General features: G+C 35.3%; 1 long non-coding RNA gene across 1 annotated transcript; it reads right to left on the minus strand.

Annotated features, from left to right (window-relative positions):
• Positions 1-1,013: 1,013 nt before the first annotated feature.
• On the minus strand, positions 1,014-2,257 carry LOC110709932. The gene is made up of 3 exons (XR_002509065.1): positions 2,005-2,257; positions 1,724-1,867; positions 1,014-1,581 (listed from the first exon to the last, which is right to left on the minus strand). It is a non-coding gene; the product is annotated as an uncharacterized LOC110709932 (long non-coding RNA).
• Between the last annotated feature and the right edge of the window lie 11,186 nt (positions 2,258-13,443).

Here is a 13,443-nt window from a genome sequence, read left to right on the forward strand (position 1 = left end):
ATATATATGTACTAATTACTTTTTAATTTTATCTTGAAGGTTGAAAAAGATAATTTGATGAATACAGGAGAATAAATTAGGGCGAATATTTGAGCATAAAAAACTAGCGACTACCAAGATATCATCCATCATCATCATCATCATCGATTTATCAAGTGCAACTAATTGGGGTTTAGTCTTTGTGTTATTATTATTATTATTATTATTATTATTTTTAGTTGAGGCTAATTAAAGTTTTTGTTTTTGACGATTATGTACTGTTGCTGATGTTTTTTTTTGTAATTATTTTGTTGGATAGTTTAATTAACTATGAACAAATTACAATGTTGACTAATCGCTAGCTAGCTAGCTTTATCTTTTAGTATATATATATTTATTATTATGTTTGAATTATATATATATATATATATATATATATATATATATATATATATATATATATATATATGTCTTTTTTTTGATAAATTTATTGTTGTGGTGTTTATTCGATTTACATGCATTGTAATTTTAATTTCGTAAAAAAAAATTACTATAAAAAAATATTGTGGACGCTTTTATTACGTTAATGACATTTGATTTGCATTTTTTAAAAAAATTCCCGCCAAAGAAAAATTGGATGCTAAAAAGCGTCGCCCAAATCAAAATATATGGTTAGCAAAAGACGTCAAAAGGACATATGGACACCAAGAAGCGTCCACAATCCTATTTATAGTAGACACATAAAAGCGTCGCAAAATTGAAAGATAGCGTGAACCAACCCATTTTTGGACATACCGTATAATAATCTGGACACCAAAAAGCGTCGTAGTGTCGACGCTTTTATTCGTCCAAAAAATTTCTCGACTAACTTTTTTTCGACGCTTTTGAAAAGCGTCGAGAATAAAATTTTCGATGCTTTTATACGTCCAAAAACAGCCTATAAAGCGTCGCAAAAACATGGAAATTGTAGTAGTGATTTACCACCCAAATTATTATAATAATTTATAACAAATCAAAATATTTCATGCCACAAACATATTATCAAACACAATATATACACCAAATCCAATTTTGTATGCTAATTATAAACTTACCTATTGAGAAGTCCAAAACGCTATTGATTTCAAAATTTAGTAAACAATGGAGCACAAACAGCAGCAATCAAGAGAAATAACAAACAGCAATCGATAAAGGTGTAGAATCACCCACAATGCAAAGAAAAGCTTCCCAAACAACGGACCCCATGACTGAAACCCGCTGTCAATTGCGTTTGAGATGCCTACAACTACTCCTACCAAGTTTATGATCAGAAGGGTTGTGGGTGGGATAAGCAGGGTTGTTTACTTAAACATGTATAGCTCTTATAATCACCGTCTTCATTTGAGGCCTTGGAGGTCACTGTGAAATTGGCGTCGATACCTGCTAGATAGCAGACCTTGACACACTGCAAAACAAAGGGGCAGAAACACCACCGATCACCCAGAATTGCTCGTTTCTCCACCATTCGTCTATGCCCACACCACTCCACCTCATCTCCAATATACCCGTTGAAAAGATGGATAAGAAGAGGGATATAAACCAGATAGTTGCCAGATTTGTGATCTGTCAACCAAAATCGACATTTTATATTCAGAATATCAGATCATAAGTTAAACTTTGTGTAGATGTTAGCATTATTAACAATATAAACTCGAGTCAATAGTTTGATCCCAAATGGGTATGGTATTGGTTTGACCAGTCCTACCTATGCTGCCTCTTCTTTAATCTTTACTGAGGTTGAAACAGCAGCAACAATATCTTATAAGAAATCCAATCTACCAATTTTTTCACCAAAATGTTATTGTGAGAAATAGCCATTGACTCAGTGAGATTAAATGCAGCCACCCAACTGCAAAGAGAAATAACAGGAAGGCAAAAGAGAATGCAAAGTAGTTAGGAAAACATGAAGTTGAGATTTCAAAGAGTTCAGAAGGGGAGGGGAGTTTAATGATAAAAAGGTTTCATTTCAGGACAACGTGATTGTACCAGTATAGCTTCCATCTCAGCACTTGATACTAGTGTTCGCTTGGGTTGGTCAGAAGCCTTCCCAGAGGCAGACAAGGAGGAGTTGCTGGAAGCTGACCTCAATAGGAATGCCTTCAAAGCATCATTTGTTGATGAGGAAGAGGATTTTGGCAAAGAGGAGAGGGGAAAAAAGGCAGATAAGATAAGTTAGGGGTTGAAAATTAACAGAGCAATAATTATCCAAAAGTTTAAAGTCAGCCAATAAGTTGAACATAAGTAGTCAAACCTTAAAATTTTCTAAACCATAAGACTATTGCTTAGCACAGCCTTTCAAACAATATCAATAGGAACAAGGTAGCCGGACTTAGATTAGATTTTAGTACTAAAATTTAAGTATAAATAGAGGCTAGCAAGAAAGACAGCACTAATCGAAGAATCATTCTCAATATCATCACTGAGATAAATAACAGCAAAGTAAGAAACTTGTATTCAGAGAGTAAAGGCGGATATTATAGATCAAACATCAAAATAGGAGGTTAAGAGCTTAAGATAGAAACTGGATCACAAAACTAACTTCAAGGATAAACTATAGCTTATAGATTCCTTTAGACTTTGCAATGGCCTAGTGGTCAAGGCCTAAATGCTAGAGTCTGAACTGCCAAGTCCCAGGACAGTTTGTAGATATAAAATTTTTGTACTATGTAAACAAACTGACTAATGCAGCTTCCATCAAAGATTCAAAGTTACACTCTTCAAATTAACTTGAAAATGACTACTGTAGACACCCATTTGTGTCTAACCAAAACCAAACCCCGTGATGAATACCTTTCACGTCTAATCATAATCGAATGAAGTGAAAGTGTGGAAAGTTTAGTGTTGCGGTTAGTTTTTAATTTTCTTCTTTCTCTCTGTTTTCGAAAACCTATTTTATGAAAATAGCCAATCCAGTTTAGTTTGGTCCATGAAAATGGTCCAATAGTAGTGTAGTTGGATTGGGCTCGAAAAGAGCTTTCCAATGATATATTATAAGCCCAATTCCGATGAATAATGAGGAAGTTATGGCCAAATTACTAAACTGGGTCCGGTTGGTTCTTACATATGGCCCAATGATCTAGAGGAGGGCCTATTATTAATTATCATTCCTAAAGATATTAGGATTGATTATAGTTTTCTAGAATACTCTAGAAGGTTCTTTTGAAACCTAATAGAGTTAGGATTGATAATTATGTTTCAAAGAGTTTGTAATTGAATAAAACTACTCCTTTTGAGAATCCTTGTTTTGTACGAGATGGAATATGTTCAAATATTATTTTCGTGCCTCATAATATTTATCCAAATCTTATATGGTTGGATAGATTTTGAAATTATCTTTCCAATGATATATTATAATATTAAATCCAATCTATAACGAAAAAGATATGAATGGAATACGAAACTCTATCCAAAACTAACACCCTTCCACTATTTCAGCCATATCTTTTTATCTACAAAAGATATTAATCTGATTCCAATTGGTTTAGAAATTAAACTTCAAGATATTTCCAATGAAATATTATATTCCTTATTTGGATTTGTGGATCAAAAGATATGATAAAAACAAAATCCACAAAAACTGTCTTGCAGCGCCAGATGACAAGCCTGTCGCGCGGCGACAGACTCTGTCACACGGCGACAAGCCCTGTCGCGCGACGACAAGTGCAGTTGTGGCGACAGCGTTGTATTTTATTCCTCTTCAAACTCCGATTCTTTTTTATCAAATCCGAACTATTTTCATTATAATTAGCGTCATTAGAACTCCGTTTTTTAATCAACTCTCAACCAAAACTCTCTAATTCTCTTCTCTCTCCAAGCTAAACCTTATTCTCTCTCTCCTTCTTTCTAAGCCTAGCCTTTTACAAACACAATTCCTCATACATTAGCACTAGACACACCTAGCATAGTTCGAAGTTGCCTTCGCCCTAGACGTGAAAGGTTTGATATTTATGAGGGTTTGGTCCCAAATCTAGTCTAAACTTTCTTAATTCTTTTTTCAATTATTTAATTTAATTGTTTGATTTTATATTTTCCTTGAAGTTACTAACGTGTGTATTTAGTTATTAGAAAGAGGTACGAGGTATCCAGTTAAGTACTTTAATTGTTTAATTGATATTATGATATAGAAATCATGTTTAGGTTGTTATTTTGATTCCTAGTATCATGTTAGGATGCTTTTCTTAGTATGATGTTTAGGGTGACAACAATAAGTTCCTTATATCAATTATGATTTCTATAATGCTTCCTATTTTCTTTCCTAATAGCATGTTAGTATCATGTTAGGGCTAAAGCTTTGATCTTTTATTGTTTAGTAACATGCTAGGGTTTGTTATTAATCTTGTTAGTATCATGCCTAGGATCTTGCTATTATTATGCTTTAACATGATTATTTTAATTATTATGATTGTTATAATTGTTATAATTATGATTATTATTGTTGCTTGATATTTATATTATTATTGTTATTGCTTGATCACACCTTTTATGCATGTTTAAAGGGAACTTGTACTTGTAATCACGCTTAATAAGATATTTAATAATCTTGTTTAGGTTAATTTGATTATAATTCAAGTGATCGCCAATAATAGATTTATTTGTGCATTAGTATTCAACCAACATAGATAAACAGCTTTAGGGTTAACCTATTGATTGCATGTTAGTCAGAAAGCGCACATGAATACGAGAAGAATAAAGTAGAGGCTTATTAATAGGGCAGGTTCTTTCTCTTTTAGATTGGATTTGTACGTTCATCCTTGAACTTTTAGTCTTGGTTCCAGACCTATTGGAGTTAACGATCTCCAGGATTGTTAAGGGGTGTAACCTTCACCCTGTGAACGGTTTACAAGTTCCTAAAACTTGTTGGAGACTCTTTTGCTCTAGCTTCCTTCTCTTTGGACGCCACCGTACTTTAGTGTATGATTACAGTGGGGTTCAAGTTTGGGGTAATACTTGAAATATTCCCTACAACTACCAACACTAAACAAAACCTTTTAGTACCTCAGCTCCTAACCTTTAAGATTAATAGGTGCAAAACCTTTGAAGTCAGGGCACTTTGGCATAGAGTAAATTGATCGCTAACCACCAGCATTCATCTTAAAACCCGTCAGAATATCTTCTGCCACTGAACCATAGATTCATCTAATCTGCATTTCAAGACAAAAGTTAGTGATCCCAGTCCAGGAAAAATATCAAACAAAGGCAATAAACCTTCCAAGTTTATTGTTGCTCATATCTTTGAGGTACAACCATAGACATCCCAATATGAAAGCAGATATATGAGACTTCAGACCTACAGTCATCAAGTTCGTAGACAACCATATCCAAAACTCAAGTTCGTAAATAATCCTATATACCGCTGTGTTTAAAAGGAGTGACCCATTTCCACAGATCATCCACATAAGGAAATATATACGTGTGTGTATAACTTCCTAGCATTATAAACAAGAAACAACCAAACATCCTTTATTAGCCATCAATCCCTTTGCGCACAAGAATTCACCCAAACAAAACACAAAGGACCACAAATTAGCAATAATGCAGACCTGAGTTAACAATGTTTCTTGCTCATTTCAGTCCCATCAACTAGAAGACTAATGATCATATGATGATACTTTTTCTAGCCTAATGTGCACGACATTATGATTAAATGAATGATCAAGTCATTGAATGACCAATACCAATATGTTAAACTTTCATAATTCAATCACGAAGTCGAGCATCCAAAACAATTCGATACGTGATTCCATTAACTACCCTCAACCCTTATTCCGAAGCATATAAATTTACTCTCACCCACTTATTCACCCCTTGAAATAGAGTTTCGGAAAATAAAACCGTACTCCTGAAATAAAGGCTTCTCAAAATTCTTATGTTTGCACCCAAATATTGCTACTAAACAATAGTGTATAATACTCATTAGCAGTTCTAGTACCATACAAATTCAAAGTAATCAACGACAGCATATATATATATATATATATATATGGATTTGTATGTATATATATATATATATATATACACACATACAAATCCAAATCAATTTACACTAAAATTCAAGCAAAAGACATACGAGTATGACAAGGATAGAAATAATCGCAACATAGACTAACCCAAATAAACAAGAAGCCGTTCCTCATCAATCCCTTGAAAGCACAATCAAAGATACAATCAACGTTACCCTTACATATATATTGATCTTCCACTACATATTTCATTTGGAAATGACCCACTAAGCTTATTTACTGAAGCATCAAAAGACACCAAATTTACAAATGAAGCACCAAGTTTTTTGGGAAGCTCACCTGATAGACTATTTTGAGAAAGATCAAGAACTTTTAAGGTACTTAATCCCAAAAAGGTTTCAGGAAAATCCCCAAAAAAAACCCCAGAATTTTGCAGAAAAATCTGCTCAAGCTTTTTCAGATTACCAATTTCACTGGGAATCTTACTCACATGATTACTTGTTGATCCTCGTTCCTAGTGTTTTATTACCAATTTTGCAGAAAAATCTTACTCACTAAATAGGTTGCGGCAGATTTGCAGGGCCAACTTTGGAAGGCTGTAACTCACAATCTAGGAATCGTATGAAGGCGTGCGACCTATTATTGGAAAGCTCTTCAAGTCTAGTTTCCAATCCAACTTGAATCACCTCAATCCAATCTTTAGAACCAGTGATATGGCCGAAACAATGCACAAAGGTCCTTTTTGATACTTTGCAAGCCTTCATTTTCCTTTGTTTCTTGGATTGGCTTGACTTGCGTGCTTGGCTTCCCTAACTTGGCTCCGTTAAATTCCTTGAATGCACTTGAGCTCCCTCCTTGATGATTAAATCCCGGGAAGCTCGACACACCTACAAAAAAAGTCAAACAAACGGAGAAGCGAGGGAAATAGTCGAGAAATGAATAAAATAATAAGAAAACCATTAAAAGCACACATTTGTCTAAACTAACACACAAACACGCAAATCAAGCATTATTCCCTAAAAACACGACATAAAATACTAAAAACGAGCATAGAAATATAAAGAAAACATAGCCTAAAGGTGCCATAAATGGCAGGAATCAAATTCCCCCAAGTCAAAATTTTGCTCGTCCTCGAGTAAAACAAAATCCAACCCAAGGGAAAAATGAAGACATTATTCAAGCAATGAAAGAATCAAGAAAATTACAGAAGATGAGAATATACACTAACTCACTTTCGTAGGAATCACAGTCAATTTTAGCAAATAGAGACAAGTCATTTAAACCCCTAGATCGCCCTAGAGGACGAGTGATGCTCTCGTAAAGGTTTCCTAAGAGATTAACCTATAACTCTCATAATAATACAAACAAGGAAAATAAAAAAAAAGAAACCAAAATACAAGAAAAGCAAACAAATGTTCATGAATGGACTTTTTAAAATGCACAAGCACACATGAATGCAAATCTTTCTAAATAAGTAAGGTTGATTGAAACATAAATATGCTAAGCATAATAACTAGTTATCACACTCCACTTTCATCCCAAATGGTCTTACCGCGTTCCCCCTACTATTCTCATATCTCCCCTTAGTGAGCATCTCATAAGTTCCACGGAGGAACCAGAAAAAGATCAAATTTATGGCTACTCGACGTCTTGACTACACATCCCCTTTCCTTAGGCTATAACCCATGATTCCCTCCACCGATGAATGACTCAACCCTTAGGTTAAAAGGTCTTCCAAAGGTTGTAACATAAGGCAAAAAGGGTTAAGGTAGGCTAAATTTAAAATTTGGTGTTTAACCTAAATTGTGAAGCAAAGATTGCGCATTTCTTTACACCATAATCAAGTAATCACTAAACAAAAATACCAACACCCCCAAGCTTATTCAAAGCTACGATCATAAACATATACACAAAAGGCGTGAGAACGCTTCCCCCCAAGCTTAAATGGAGCATTGTCCTCAATGCTCAAAAAGGAAGAATACTCACATCAAAATATTTTTGCATTTTTCATTTTTCACTTTTTTTTATTTATATTTCTTTATTAGTACTTTGTCCTCGCCTCTTTTAACTTTAGACGACTTTTATTTTCAAACTTGCATTTATTTTGTCCTTGCCTTTTTGAATTGGGACGACTTTTTACTAGACATATGCCATTATTCACAATGTATATACAACACAAACTTGCTCATAAACTTGAACCAAGTTCCAAACTTATAGACCACGATCTTCAACAACAATGACCATTGCTTCACAAAAACCAAAAATGAAAATGAAAATGAAACAAAAGGCTCAAGAGCTAAGGATGTGGCTTGAAAAGAAGGGAAAAAGCCTCAAAAGGCTAGCAAGAAGGCAAATGTAAACCCAAAAACCGGAGAAAATGAAAACTATCTTAGAAAAGAAAAATTACCACCCCGAAAATATGCCTTTGTCCTCCCTAGGTGGTTTGGTCTCGGTCTTGGGAACCATAAGTCAAGATTCTAGATTAGGTCCGCAATAGTCAAGGATCTATGCCGCTCATGCAAGTAAATGTTGAAGGTTTGAAAAATAATGAACCTCACACGGATGTAGCCAAAAACTCACTATGGGTGTCAAATCGACTATAGGGAGCAACTACCAATCATGCCACAAAAAAGTGGAATCCGGCTTCATGATCCCCCTAGTTCTAGACAACTACCTTAGCATGATTTATCCTAGAATCAACCAAGCGTACTCTCAAACCGTGCACACCACTACCACTTAGGAAGAAAAGCATTCAAGTTTACAAGTCCAATAGTTATTATGTCCAAAGCAAGAACAAAACAAAACACATTGCAAATTTGCCTTGATAAAAACAAAAATCTTTTTGGAGTTTTTCAAAATAAAAGAACATGGAAAAGCATATACAAAGGTGCATAGCATATATGAATCAACATCCCATCAAACATGATAAATTACCCCCTCCCCAAGCTTGAATGAGACTATGTACTCAAGCATAAATCAAATAATTCATGGGAGGGGAAAACAAGGATATCAATCCAACCAACCAACATATGTCCAACATGGCATCAACCATTAGAGAAAGAGCAAGGAAGGATATTATCGGATTTTAGGTGGGTGTAAATACCCGCAAATGACCCAATTAGACCTTTCAAAGCTAAATTCTCAAGAATTGAACCTTGTTTCCATATGCTAGCAAAAATAGGTGTCAAGGTTTCTTGATTATAGATCCAAATCGAAGCATCAAAGTATATCAAGTCATGTACCTAGAAAAAGGCACACAAACATTTCCATGAGAGAAAATCTAATCTAAAAATAAAATAAAATCTAATTTAGAGCACGGGTTACTTCCCGAGAAAGGCTTGCTTAAGGTCCAAGTTTGACCGCTCTAGAAAATAATAATTCAACAAACGCAAGAGCTTGTCAAATGCACTACTACACATTTCATAGGAAAGTAAGTATGCACATGACAAAATAAAGGCATGCAACAAGCTTAGTGCGCACCTATGGAGTTGAGAAGAAGTATGCCAAGAAGAAGAAAGAGATAAGGGAAAAACAAGAATATAAGAAAAAGGAAGAGAAATAAAAGAAAAAGAAGAAGGCATACTCTTCTCAACAAAATATTTTTGGTTGGAAATCCCACCATCGTCCTCAAAAGTCATCAAATTAGGCACTTGGGGGACTAAAGGCTTTTCAAGAGGAGGGGATATGAGAAAATAAGGTAATGACATAGGATAGGAGGGAATAAGATCAAGATTTCTTGAAAATGAGGTGCAAAAAGTAAAGAAATAGGAATTGGTTGTTCACTTACACCACTATCTATTGAAACACAAGCTCTCTCATCCAATGAACTCACATCCAAAGGGCTCTCCTCCAACTCGTCATAATTCAAATTTAGCTCATTCTCAATCACACCCTCCTAATAAACTTCACACCCTAAATGAGCTCTCAAAAGCTTCAAATCATCATCAAGGTTCAAAGGAAGCTCATGAAAGGGTTGAGGGTCAAACTTGGGAGGTAGCTCAAAATAAACATGAGAAGTACAATCTCCCTCTAAAAAGGCCTCACCATTCTCAATGGTGGAAAATGTAGAAGAGAAAGGATCATCAAAGGTGAAAGAAGAAAGCAATGGTTTAAGATTTGAGATAGGAGTTGGAGACTCAAACTCACCAAAACACTTCACTCTCATCTTCATAATCATCAAAAGTAGGCTCTACCTCCTCAATCTTATCATAAGGGACGTTTTCTTCATCATAATCATCTAAGATCAAGGCCTCACCCTCAAAGCAACCATGGTTATTAATCAAAGGAGATGGGGTGGAAGAAGGTTGGTTTTCAAAATTAAGGAATAGAGGAATGAAATCACAATCAAGGGAGGTGGGTGGGAGAATTGACTCACCAATTGGTTTTTCAACACTCAAAACCTCTTGGTCCTCATCACCCTCAAACATCCAATCTCCAATGGAGACTACTTCATCCTCCTCGTCCTTACTCTCTTTCCTCACAACTTCATCTTTACGCTTCAAAAATTGCAATGTCCCATCCTTCATAACTTGAATTACCATTTCCTCAAAATTAAGAGAAGCCAACATTTTTGGTTTCTATTCAACTCCATCTAAAGGCTCAATGGAACGAAATTCAAATTTGGAAGGAGGTTCAAAATGCAAACTCTCTTTAGGAACATCCATCTCTACACCTTTTCCTCACTCATGGGCTCTCTAACATCCTCCACACATACTTTGGAGCTTTCAAAACAATCATCATCATCGTCTTCCATACCTACCAATGTGGTAGAAACTTCATTTACATTCAATATTGATGACAATTGACTCTCAATCTCCTCATTCTTCCTAAAAATACCCTCATTACTCTCTTCCAACTTTTTCAACATTTCCATTTGGCTTCTCACAATATCCAAATATCTCATCTCATTTGGTTCCAAATTAGAATTCATCTCCAATATTCTCAAAGAACCACCAATTTGATTATAAGAAGACTCAAAGGTAGGATCTAAAGATTGGAAAAATGAAGAGCATTGAGGAGCATCATGGGGGAAAGAATTATGTGCAAGCATGCAAGGATCAACATTAGAGATATGAGTGGCATCATCAAATTGGGGAATAGGGGCACAAGTAGGCATGCAAGTTCATCATTCATGGAACATGGACCATAACAATCATCAATGGAAGCATTTAAATAACCATGACCACGATCACAACTATCTCTAGCAAACCATACATAAAAGTCCCAAGCATAATCGATTGACAATGCCCGAAATCCACCATTAAACATGCTTTCAACAATGTCTCTAGTTTGCTCAATCAAATTATGATAACAAATCTCGCAAGCCTCCCAAATATCACAACCATGGTAACTAATGAAGTTCTCTAGTCTATTAAAGTACACCCAAAATGGTTCATCCTCTAATTGAGGAAATGAGGTATTTTCCATTTTATACAAAACAAACAAAAATCAAATAAAAGAAAAGTATACACAAAGACCTAGACTCAAGTAATAAAAAACACTCAAACATAGACACCGTTCCCCGGAAACAACGCCATTTTGACGAGGGGAAAACTAGGTCGTTATCTAATCTTCCCTCGGTCAAACTAAATTTATAAACACTTAACAAACCTAAATACGAGTATAGAGGCAAGTCAAGGGTCGAACCCAAAGGAACGATAATGTTCAAGCACTTTCAATTATGCGCCTAAGCTAGGTCAAAAATGAAGGTAAGAGTGAAAACTAACAACTAACGATATAAGTAATTAAGGTAATAAAACACTAGGAACGAGGATCAACAAGTAATCATGTCAATTGCAACAACTTGAGAAAAGCATGCCAATCAAAGGTTGTGAAAAACTAATGATAAGAGCAATCAATTGGAATCAAAGAGCTATCTCCTAATTGTTAAACTAGGGTTCACTATGAATAACAAACTAAGAGAATCACAATCAAAACCAATCGATAATTGCAATTACAAAATCAATTGTTCGTATCATTAGCAATTACAATGCAATCTAGCATAATTCTTGAGGCCTAATCGCATTACACACATGTGTAGACACCCATTTGTGTCTCCCCAAAACCAAACCCGGCGATGAGTACCTTTCATGTCGAATCATAATCGAATGAAGTGAATGTGTGGAAAGTCTAGTGTTGCGGATAATTTTAATTTCTTTTCTTTTCTCTCTGTTTTTAAAAACCTATTTTAAGAAAACAGCAAACCATGATATGGGTCAAATAATAGTGTAGTTTGATACGGTTTGAAAAGAGCTTTCCAACGATATATTATAAGTCCAATTCCGATGAATAATGAGGAAGTTATGGCAAAATTACTAAACTGGGCCCAGTTTGAGCCTTATATGCGGCCCAATGATATAAAGGAGGGCCTAATATGGATTTATCATTCCTAATGCAATTAGGAATGGTTTTAGTTTTCTAGATTCTTCTAGAAGATTCTTTGTCATTCCTAATTCAATTAGCATTGATAAATTGACTTTTGTTGACTTTTTGGAATTTTAGTCAGAATAAAAAAGTGTTTTTGAGGAAAATATGATTTTATCCTCCTTTACGGTTAAATTTTATCTAATTTTAGAAAACGCGTCAAAATCCTGATTAGCGCGTAACGCCACACAGTAGCCCCTGGCGCTAAGCTTGGCGCCTGGCGTGATGTGTTTATTTTATATAGTATTTTACCCCCGTCCCTTGGTCATAATTAGTAGTGTTTTTGGCTCTTTAGAGCCACTTTTATTACTAATTGGTGTTTTCTAGTGTTTTCGTAGATTTGGTTGACTTTTGCAGGGATTTATGCTTTTGGAGTATTTTCTCAAGATATTTTGGAGCAATCACGAGCATTGGAGAAGCACGACCATATTTTATAGCCCAGGGCCGGTTAGAGCCATCGAACCGGTGATTAACGGCTCGGTATAGGTGATACCGGGGCATTTGGACCAAGTATTCAAGACCCAAAGAGGAAACCCAGATTGGCCCGAAGAATTGGAGCCTAATCGTAGTCCAAATAGTGGCCCAAGAGAGCCGCCCGGCCAAAAAGGCTGGCGACCGGAGGCGCGCCCGGTCGGGCGAGAGAAGCAAAGGCTGGCGCCCGAAGGCGCGCCCGATTGGGCGCGTGTTATTGTTAGGAGACGATTAGCGTCGTTTAAGTTTGTTTTAGTTTAGGATTCTTACGGAGTATAAATACTTCTCCGTAAAACGAATTTCGTACTTCTTTACCTTCTTTTTACTCTTTCTTATTTTTTCTGAGACTTTCTCTCTCCTCTTAAACTCTTAGTATTATTTTCTCTCTATATAACTCTTGGTTTAATTTCAGTAATTTATTCTCTTTCTTTGATCATGTCTCCTCTAATTGTCTTGATTAGTTTAGTTTTAATTATGTGTGAGTAGTTTTATTTCTAGGGTTTATGGGGATCCATAAATAATATGAAGGGGTAATTCATTGTTGTTAATTATCAATGCTAGATTAATGTCC

This window comes from Chenopodium quinoa, unplaced genomic scaffold (assembly GCF_001683475.1).
Source record: "Chenopodium quinoa cultivar QQ74 unplaced genomic scaffold, ASM168347v1, whole genome shotgun sequence".
In the NCBI taxonomy this organism is placed as follows: Eukaryota; Viridiplantae; Streptophyta; class Magnoliopsida; order Caryophyllales; family Amaranthaceae; genus Chenopodium; species Chenopodium quinoa.